The 8,849-nt window shown below is 47.8% G+C and overlaps 1 protein-coding gene across 4 annotated transcripts in view; it reads right to left on the reverse strand.

Annotated features, from left to right (window-relative positions):
* ATP2B2 (ATPase plasma membrane Ca2+ transporting 2) overlaps positions 1-8,503 on the reverse strand; it is a 367,475-nt gene extending 358,972 nt beyond the window's left edge. For all 4 annotated transcript variants that reach the window (XM_036332176.1, XM_036332183.1, XM_036332171.1 and 1 more), the window contains exon 1: positions 8,343-8,503. The gene's annotated coding sequence lies outside the window, so the exon portion shown is untranslated. The remainder of the gene's footprint in view (positions 1-8,342) is intronic.
* Positions 8,504-8,849: the final 346 nt, after the last annotated feature.

Raw genomic sequence — 8,849 nt, forward strand, 5'->3', positions numbered from 1 at the left:
ATACTCTACTACTGAGTGAGAAAGATAAAAAAAAACAACCATCTTTCTATTTCCTATCAATCTTAGAGAAAAGTCTGGAAGGACATTTGATAAAATGTTTTTGGAGGTTGGCTATTTTGTGGCATTTATTTGAGTTTTCCTTTCTTTGTACTTTTCAATACTGTTTGAATTTTCCATAATCATTTTGTAGCATGTCTATAATCAGGGGGTAAAAGTTATTTTTATTTTGAAAAGGTAAAAATGGATACAGAATTGCAGCTAAGATTCACCTTCTTTGGCCAATCTCACCTAAAGTCACGTGTGACAGGATTGAAGAGTTTGCACTAATTCCGCTAACCAGGAACCCCCTTGATGACGCCCCACCTCTGCCAGGCCAAGCTCTAATGGCTAGGAAACTCACCTTGAACAGGAATCTCATTCTCAGTCCTAATTATGCCTTCTGTGCCTCACAGATCAAGCCCAGTGCTTCCCTTTCCCCCCATGCACTTGTTCCACTCCACCGTAGCCATTCATTGGGTGACAGGATGCCCCATTCTAGACAGGACATGAGTAAAGGCCTGGAGATGTGCAAACACGTGGCCCATTTCAAGGATGCTGTGGATTTGTCAGGAAGAGCTCAGAGAACATGTGGAGACAAAAGTAGATCAGGTCAGGGTGAAATTGGAAAGGTCCATATATGTCATGCTAGGGAGACTGGCCTTAAACTCATAGGACAGTGGTTCTTATTCATTTTTTGGCCATAACACCTTCAAACGCTAAACTTTTTGGCATCACACTTGAAGGAATTAAAAGACTCATGGATATCTCTAAACAAATTGTGATTATTTCAACTCACTCCCTATCTGTATCAGTCAAGATGGGCCAAGTTATGCTGCAATAATGAATAAGCCCAAACTGCCAGTGGCTTAAAGCAAAGGCTTACTGCCCAGTGATGCTACATGTCCATCATGGATTGGCTGGAGGTTCTGTTCTGTATCACTCTCACTTAGGAATCAGACTGAATGAGGCTCCATTGCCTCGATTGCCAAGGGAGGAAAAGGGAAAAGAGGTAAACAGCATGCTGATTATTGGAGCTTCCACTCAGAAGTAACACATATTACTTCTCAAAGTTCACTGCCAAGGAAGACACATGGCTACAACTAATGTCAAAAGAGGTAAGAAAGTTCAATTTATCATGTGCCTAAAGAGTAAGGAACTGGGAGTATTTTTAAATCACTAATGACCAACCAAATCAGCATATTAAAAAGAAGGAGAAGTGGGAGGACGAAGAAGAGGGCAAGGGAGGGAGATGACATTTATGATCCAGGCTCTTGCTAAACACTTCACAAATCTTAATCCTTAAAATAATCCTATGCATTACTTTTATTTTCCTTCTTTTACTGCTGAGGAAATGGAGGCACAGAAAAGCTTGCCCAAAGTCACACAACTAGTAAGAAGTCTGTCCAGAATGTGTTCCTACACACTCTTAAACATCATTATATTACTGAACAATAAAAATGTTCAGTTTTCAACTGGCTGTCCTTTGCACTGATTTGCTAAGAGAGAACTTTCCTAGCCTCATGTTCTTATCTACCCCTGATGGCAACATTTGGGAAATTCTGTTCAATGTGGCATCTCTCTCCAATGCCCATTCACTACATGCAGTACCTCTTATATCCCACCTACATGTTGGACCCTCTATACACCTCTGCCCCTCAGAACTTACTCAGTTCTATAATATGACTCTTGGAGGTTCACCTCAATAGTTTGTTCCCTCAAATAACATCAAAAGCAGATTTTTTCCCAAGTTGATCATATGTTGACAGCTCACCTGTGAGTTTTGGTGAACAGAAATCACTACTTAGGCAAGATAGCCACATCCTAGGGTCTTGTTATTGTTATTGGGGTGGAGGAAGTGACTATTTGTGTTTTATAAGAAATCCATCACACATTATCAACCGACTACTACATGCTAGGGCCTAAGGATGCAAGGTTACAAAAGACCTAATCAGTCCCGTCTTCCAGGAAGCACAGTGACAACTGGGCAACAGGTGCTGAAGCTATTTCCCGTTTTTGGGTACTGTCTACCTCCCCTCACACCCATCCCTACCATGGCCTGATGCGTCACTGCTCCCCAACCTCTCAGCCCCATGAAAGCAGAAAATATCTGATAGCAATGTCTTCACATCAGAGGGCTGGGAACTGATATTTATTTATTTATTTACATTAATCCTCTATCGAGGATATTTTTCCATTGATTTTTAGAGAGAGTGGAAGGGAGGAGGAGAGACACACAGAGAGAAACACCAATGTAAGAGACACATGGTTGCCTCCCTCACACATTCTGACCAGGGCCCGGGATCAAGTCTGCAAACAGGGTACATGCCCTTGACCGGAACTGAACCTGGTACCATTCAATCTGAGGGCCAATGCTGTATCCACTGAGACAAACTGGCTAGAGTGGAAACTGATATTTATTGAACTACATCATAGGCTTGCTGGAGAGACAGAAAGATACAAAGATATGTGAAAAGTGCTCTGTAAGTTACAAGATGATGATGATGGTAGCAATGAATGCTGACATCTAGAAAGTGCCTCCTGCCCTAACCGGTTTGGCTCAGTGGATAGAGCATCGGCCTGCGATCTGAAAGGTCCCAGGTTTGATTCCAGTCAAGGGCATGTACCTTGGTTGCGGGCACATCCCCAGTTGGGGGTGTGGAGAAGGCAGCTGATTGATGTTTCTCTCTCATCGATGTTTCTAACTCTCTATCCCTCTCCCTTCCTCTCTGTAAAAAATCAATAAAATATTTAAAGAAAAATAAAAAAAAAAGAAAGTGCCTCCTGTGTGCCAGGCACTGTTCGAAGAACTTGACTTAATTTTTTGTCATTCCTCACAACAAAAGTTCCCATGTGGTAGAAACTGTTAGTCTCTTGTGATACATATGAGGAAACAGAGAGAGCTTACACCACCTATCCAAGATCACACAGACACAATCAGAAAATGATGGTGCCAGCCTTATAAGCCAAGCAAGCTGGTGCATGGGGGGAGATGCTGTTGTGTACACTTGGACTATTTTCTCTCTACATGTGGATTGAATCATTGTTACTGCTTTTGTTTTCACCTTCTAAAGGACTCTTGAGTCTTCAGAAATGGTATTAACTTTGGGGAAGGGAACTCATTCTTATCTGAAATCATAAACATTCACTTACTCTTTGGTTCACTGTTGTTGTACATTGAATTGTGTCATCTCCAAAAGACATGTGGGAGTACCTGTGAATTTGACCTTATTTGGAAATAGGGTCTTTGCAGATGTAATCAGGATGAGGTCATACTTAATAGGGTGGGCCCTATTTCAATATGACTGGTGTCCTTATAAGGAGAGAGAAATTTGTAAATAGAGACACACATACAAAGAAGACAGAGGCAGAAATGGGAGTAATGTAGCTACAAGCTAAGGAGCAGCAAAGGTTGCTGGCAGCCATCAGAAGTTAGGAAGAGGGAAAAAGGATTCTTCCCTGCAGATTTTGGTGAGAGTGTGGACCTTCTGACACCTTGATTTAGGATTACTAGATTCCAGAACTGTGAGAGAATAAGTTTCTGTTGTTGTAAGCTCCTCAATTTGTGATAATTTGTTACAGCAGCCCTTGGAAACTTATACAATTGTGTATTGATCATCTACTATGTTCCAGACTCACTGGGGATGACATTAAATGAAACAGGAATTCAGAACCTAACTGGTTCAGTCTGACGGATCTGGCTTAGTTATAACTCTGTTCTAGAAAAAGTAAATACTAACCAAGTAGTGGTTTGAACAAATTCTAGCTCAGCTCCCTTAAAATGCTGTGTAACCTTGGAGAAGTTGCTTTCCCTGTCTGGGCCAATCTTTCCCCTTTTCTGTGAAATCACGGAGTTGGCCCACTTACTCCTGAAGAGAAGGAGTACCTTAACTTTAAAGTTCTATGACTTGCTGGAGTGAGGACAGGTGGGAAGGGGCAGAGACAGCATACTTCCATACTCCTCCTCACTACTTCCTTTATGGGGCTCTTGCACTCCGGGCCATTCATTATTCTCCTGCCTTAATTACCCCAGTGCCAGGTACCAGACAACTAGGGACAGCCCCTATGTCCCAGAGCCACTGAAGTTATTCAAACCAAGCAATGGTAAACCTGTAAACCCACCTTTCCCAATCCTTTCTGAAGAAACTAAAATAAAGGCTCCTGCCCATGTTTTCCCCTGCTTCCTGTGCCTTGTGACCAACCCCAGTGCTTCCTCCCATTTGCTCCCTCTTTCCCATTGTGTGGTGTCCCTCCTCCTCTACCACTTCCTACCTCTATCTTTTCCTCCCTCCCAGGATTGGCTACATAATTTGTGAGACCCAGTACAGAATGAAAATGTGCCCCCCCCCCCGGCCCCTGGCGAAAAATTATTAAGCATTTGAATATTGCAACCACAGAGCATTAAATCACGTGGCCCTTCTCAACACAGGCCCCTGTGTGACTGACTGCACAAGCCACACACTCCTTCCTCCTTCCCATCATCCATCAGGTTTTCTTCCACTTCTCAGACCTTTCTAGTCTGATTTTCCAATCCCCAGACCCCAATAATTGACCCCCTTTTTTGGCTCTCTATTAATGGGTCCAAATTTTTAGATGCCATAAAGACTTGATAGTTCCACTGCATTGGAGAGGGAGGAAAGGAGACCAATCTGAATTAATGAAAAGTTGAGAAATGAGACATTACTAAAAAATATAGTTTTATTATTCCCAGGTTTATATGGTGACAGTGATGACATAGAGAGGAGAGAAGGAAAGGAAGTTAGAGCTTTTTTAATGTGATTTAACAGAGAAAAGATTTAATGTATAAGCATATTCTTTATTTGCAAATGGTGCTACTAAAAACCCTATCCCTTAAGTAGGTTAATATTTCTCTTGTTGGCAATCACTTCGCTGGGTGAAACCTTCTTGCTGCTACAGATGCTGGCAAAATTCTTCTGCAGTGACTCTATATAACAAAATTATTTCCCTGACCTTGCAGGCAATCTCTGGTATAGATCACACACTAGAAAATCTTGTCAAAGGGAAATCTAGTACAACAAATTCTCTCTGCTCCCGGCCCACAGAATAGCCCATCTTTAGAGCATCCTTCTGAAATGCCGAGCTCATCGAATGCCATAGCACACTACTTCTGGACTGAATATCCACTGTCTCCTACTATTTCAGACATAACTCATGTCTGGTCACAAGTGGATCCAGATCTATTTTGAGTTGGTATCCCCAAACAGTGCACATACCCCACACCTTCAGACCTTAGCAACCTGGGCCTGGAACGCTCTCCCTTTAATCTGCACAGTCTGTCAAAATCCTAACTCATGTCTCAAGGTCCAGATCAAAGGTCCCCCCTCTAGGAAGCTGCCTCTGATTCATCCAGGCAGAATCTGTCCCTCCATCTGCACCCCATGGCACATCTATGACAGCATTTGTATTCCTGCTTAACAGTTGTCTATGTGCCTCTTTGAGAGAGAAAGAGAGTAGCCTTGGACCCTATCTCTGGTAAGGCAGTGCAGCCCAGGAGTTAAGTTGCAGAAGGGGCTCCACTAGTAACCAGATGCACACAGATGGTAAACCACTTCACAAGACTGTGAGGATTCAATCAGATGATAACCCTAAAGGGCTTAGCACAGAGCCTGGCAAAAAAACAAGCTCAAAATATTAACAGTTCTCCCCGGACACTGGTGTGGACACATAAGGTCACAGGATAGCCACATATCCCACTTTAGTTGAATGGTCCTGGTGTTAACTGTATAATAAAAGCCTAAGCAACCATTATGACCAGTCAATTGCTCGATCAGTTGACCAGTCGCTATGTTGCACACGGACCACCAGGAGGGAGATGCTCAACGCAGGAGCTGCCTCCTGGTGGTCAGTGTGTTCCCAAAGCAGGAGCACTGCTCAGCCAGAAGCCAGGCTCATGATTGGCAAGTGCAGCTGTGGCAATGGGAGCGTCTCCCACCTCTGAGGCAGTGCTACTGAGTGGCAGCAATGGCAGTCGCAGCACACAGGATGAGCAGGAGCAGGGCGGTGCCCAAACCCAGCTTGGGCTCCTCCCTGGCCACCTGCCGCTTCGCAAACTGCTACAGCCCTCAGGGGATGTCAGACTGCGGGTTTCGGTCAATTCCCACAGGCCATTTGCGGGATCCGGCTGAAACTAGCAGTCCCACAACCCTGAAGGGGTCCCGGATTGTGAGAAAGAGCAGGCCAGGCTGAGGGACCCCACCAGTGCACAGATCCGTGCACGGGGCCTCTAGTTATTAATAATGTCCTTTCTCGTTCTTGAAAGTGTCTCAGTTTGGATGACAAATTATATGGTCATCCTAAGCAGTTGGGAGGAGGTCTGTTTTATTTACCCATGTCCCTGGCACATCAAACTGTGCTTAGCACATATTAAGTACTTAATAAAAATTTATCACATGAATGAATGTGTCTCTGGTACCTAGCAAAGGTCTGGCACCTGGTAGATATGTCATAACTGCCAGATATGGCCAATCTGTCTGTATTTCTAAGCACCTCTTGACTCAGAGAAGGCATAAATCAAGGTTTGGTGAGTGAGTGAATGAATGAATGAATGAATGAATGAGACCCCCCTCCCCCAACCCACACCATCTCCTCTGCTGTCAATAGTGCCTCTGGGGGAAGAAATGACATCTCACAGAGGTAGGAGAAGAGTGGGTCAGATGGATGAGGTGAGAATGATGCTCCTCCCATGGTACTGCATGGAGAGGGGGTCTTTTCCTGGAGCCGCAGCAGAGCCTTGTCTTCATTTCCCAGATAGAAATTAGGTCTCCCCATGGAAGCAGCAGGAAGCCACAGCTTAAGTTAGCCTGACCAGTGGGCCAGCAGGCTCTTGAGTGTGCTGGAACCCTTGCCTCCACCCAACATTCCATGTACTAGTAGAGCACAGGTGCTCAGGGTTCCAACAGGCACTGCCTGCTCCCAACAGCCCACAGAGCCACAGGGGTGAACCCAATAAATCTAGGAGCCAGAAGCAGAAGGAAAAGGATGGGAAAGATTTTTTTTCCCTTCCAGGCTCAGAAAGGAAATTCACATGTTGTAGCCAAAAATTTTTGGACGCAGACCATGCACTAGGCATGAATGGTAAGAACTTAAAGAACATTAACTCAGCTATCAGACCAACTCTATGAGGTAGCTACCCTCATTTTACACATGGATAAAGTGAGTCAGGGAGGGGAAATGACTTCTCAGAGGTCACAGAGATAGTAAGAGACAGAGTGTCCTCAGAGCCATATCCCCCAGGTGTAGGAACCAAACAGACGTCTTCTCCATCACTCCCAACCCATTACAATGAGAAAGCCCAGTTCTGCTCCGCTCAGGCTGGCTGTGTGACCTTGAGTCTGGCTAAGTCTCTCTGAACCTCATTTCCCTTTTCCAAGGCTAATAGTGTTCTAGGAGGCCAGGGCACACCCCAAGGCCAGGACATCCCTTCCTCCTGAGACCATAGGAGGCTTCAGGGTGACCAAGCCCTGGCTGGGTGAGTCCAGATGTCCAGGAACATATCAATCCATCATGGGGGTCTGGGGCGGGATACCAGCCTGAGCCCACTTTCTGAAGGAGCCTTTAAAGCAGAGCTGAAAATTTAAGCTGCGGATCTGAGAGCCCAAGGCAGTGTGGGGCTTCAGAGCTATGTGTCACTAGGTGAGGGACTCCTCCAAGAGCAACCCTTCCCCACCCCCACTGTGATTAGAGAGGAGCTATGGGCAGGGTGAAGGGCTTAAGGAAAAGGCAAAGCTGGAGATGCGGAGAGCACCTGGTGGAGGGGAGGGTACACCAGTGCACACTTGGACTCAGGGGAGAAGCCACCTTTGGAGACAGAAGCCCCCAGCCCAGGGTCACAGTCCACAGCTCTAGTCATGTTCCTGACCTGCAGGAATCGGGGCCTGGATAAAGGGGGGAGGCGGGTAATACCGGGGAGAGACCAGGCAGAGAAGTCAAGCCAACTGGGAAGGAGAAAATTAGGAGGATTCTAGCACCCTGGATGCCCCCCAATTCCAGGGCTGCTCGCAGCCGCAGCCGGAAAGTTTGCGCGCTGAAGGCGCGCTGAGCGTCCCCTCCCGGCGTCCACCGGCGCCGGGTCCGCAGGCGCCCACCCCGGCCCGCGTCACTCGCCGCCTGGTGCCCGCTCAAGGTCACTGCTGACAAGGCGCCTGCCTGCGCGGGGCAAGGGGACCCAGGACGTGCACCGGCTGGGGCTCTGGCCCGCAGGGATTCCCGGGGCTGAGTACCTATGGAAAGGAAGCCAGGGGAGAGGGGAAGAGGCCCAGAGTCCGGACCCGACGCCCCTGCCTCACCTGCGCCGGCTCCGCGAGCGAGATGCTGCCGCTGCCGCCGCCACTGGTGCGCGCCCGGCCCGGCCCGGCCCCGCTGCGGCTGCGATCCTCTGCCGCGGCTGCCCGCGCTTGCCTCGCCGCGGCCCCTCAGCCGCCCGCCTGCCTTCCTCCCTCCGCCGCCGCCTCTGCCGCCGCTGCACTGCGCTCCGCCCGCCTCCCTCCCCTCCCCGCTCCCTCCTCCCTGCTCCCTCCTCCCTGCGCACTACCCCTTTGCCCTCCCCAAACTCTGCATGGAGAGCGCCCTACAGGACCTGAGCGCGTTGTCCAGCGGGCTCCCTCCACTAAGCGCACACGTGGGGCAGCCGGCAGAGGGGTCTCTGGCCTCTTCTGGGTGTCTTCTCCAGGAACCTCGATGGGAACCTGCCTCTTACCCCACTCCACCCCCACCATCAGCCTGGCCCTTGGAGACACCTTTCCCAACCCTTTCCCCTGGTTTTAGGGTGCCCCAGCCCCATCCAGGCTCCCCAG

The sequence above is a fragment of the Myotis myotis genome, unplaced genomic scaffold, assembly GCF_014108235.1.
Source record: "Myotis myotis isolate mMyoMyo1 unplaced genomic scaffold, mMyoMyo1.p scaffold_m19_p_13, whole genome shotgun sequence".
In the NCBI taxonomy this organism is placed as follows: domain Eukaryota; kingdom Metazoa; phylum Chordata; class Mammalia; order Chiroptera; family Vespertilionidae; genus Myotis; species Myotis myotis.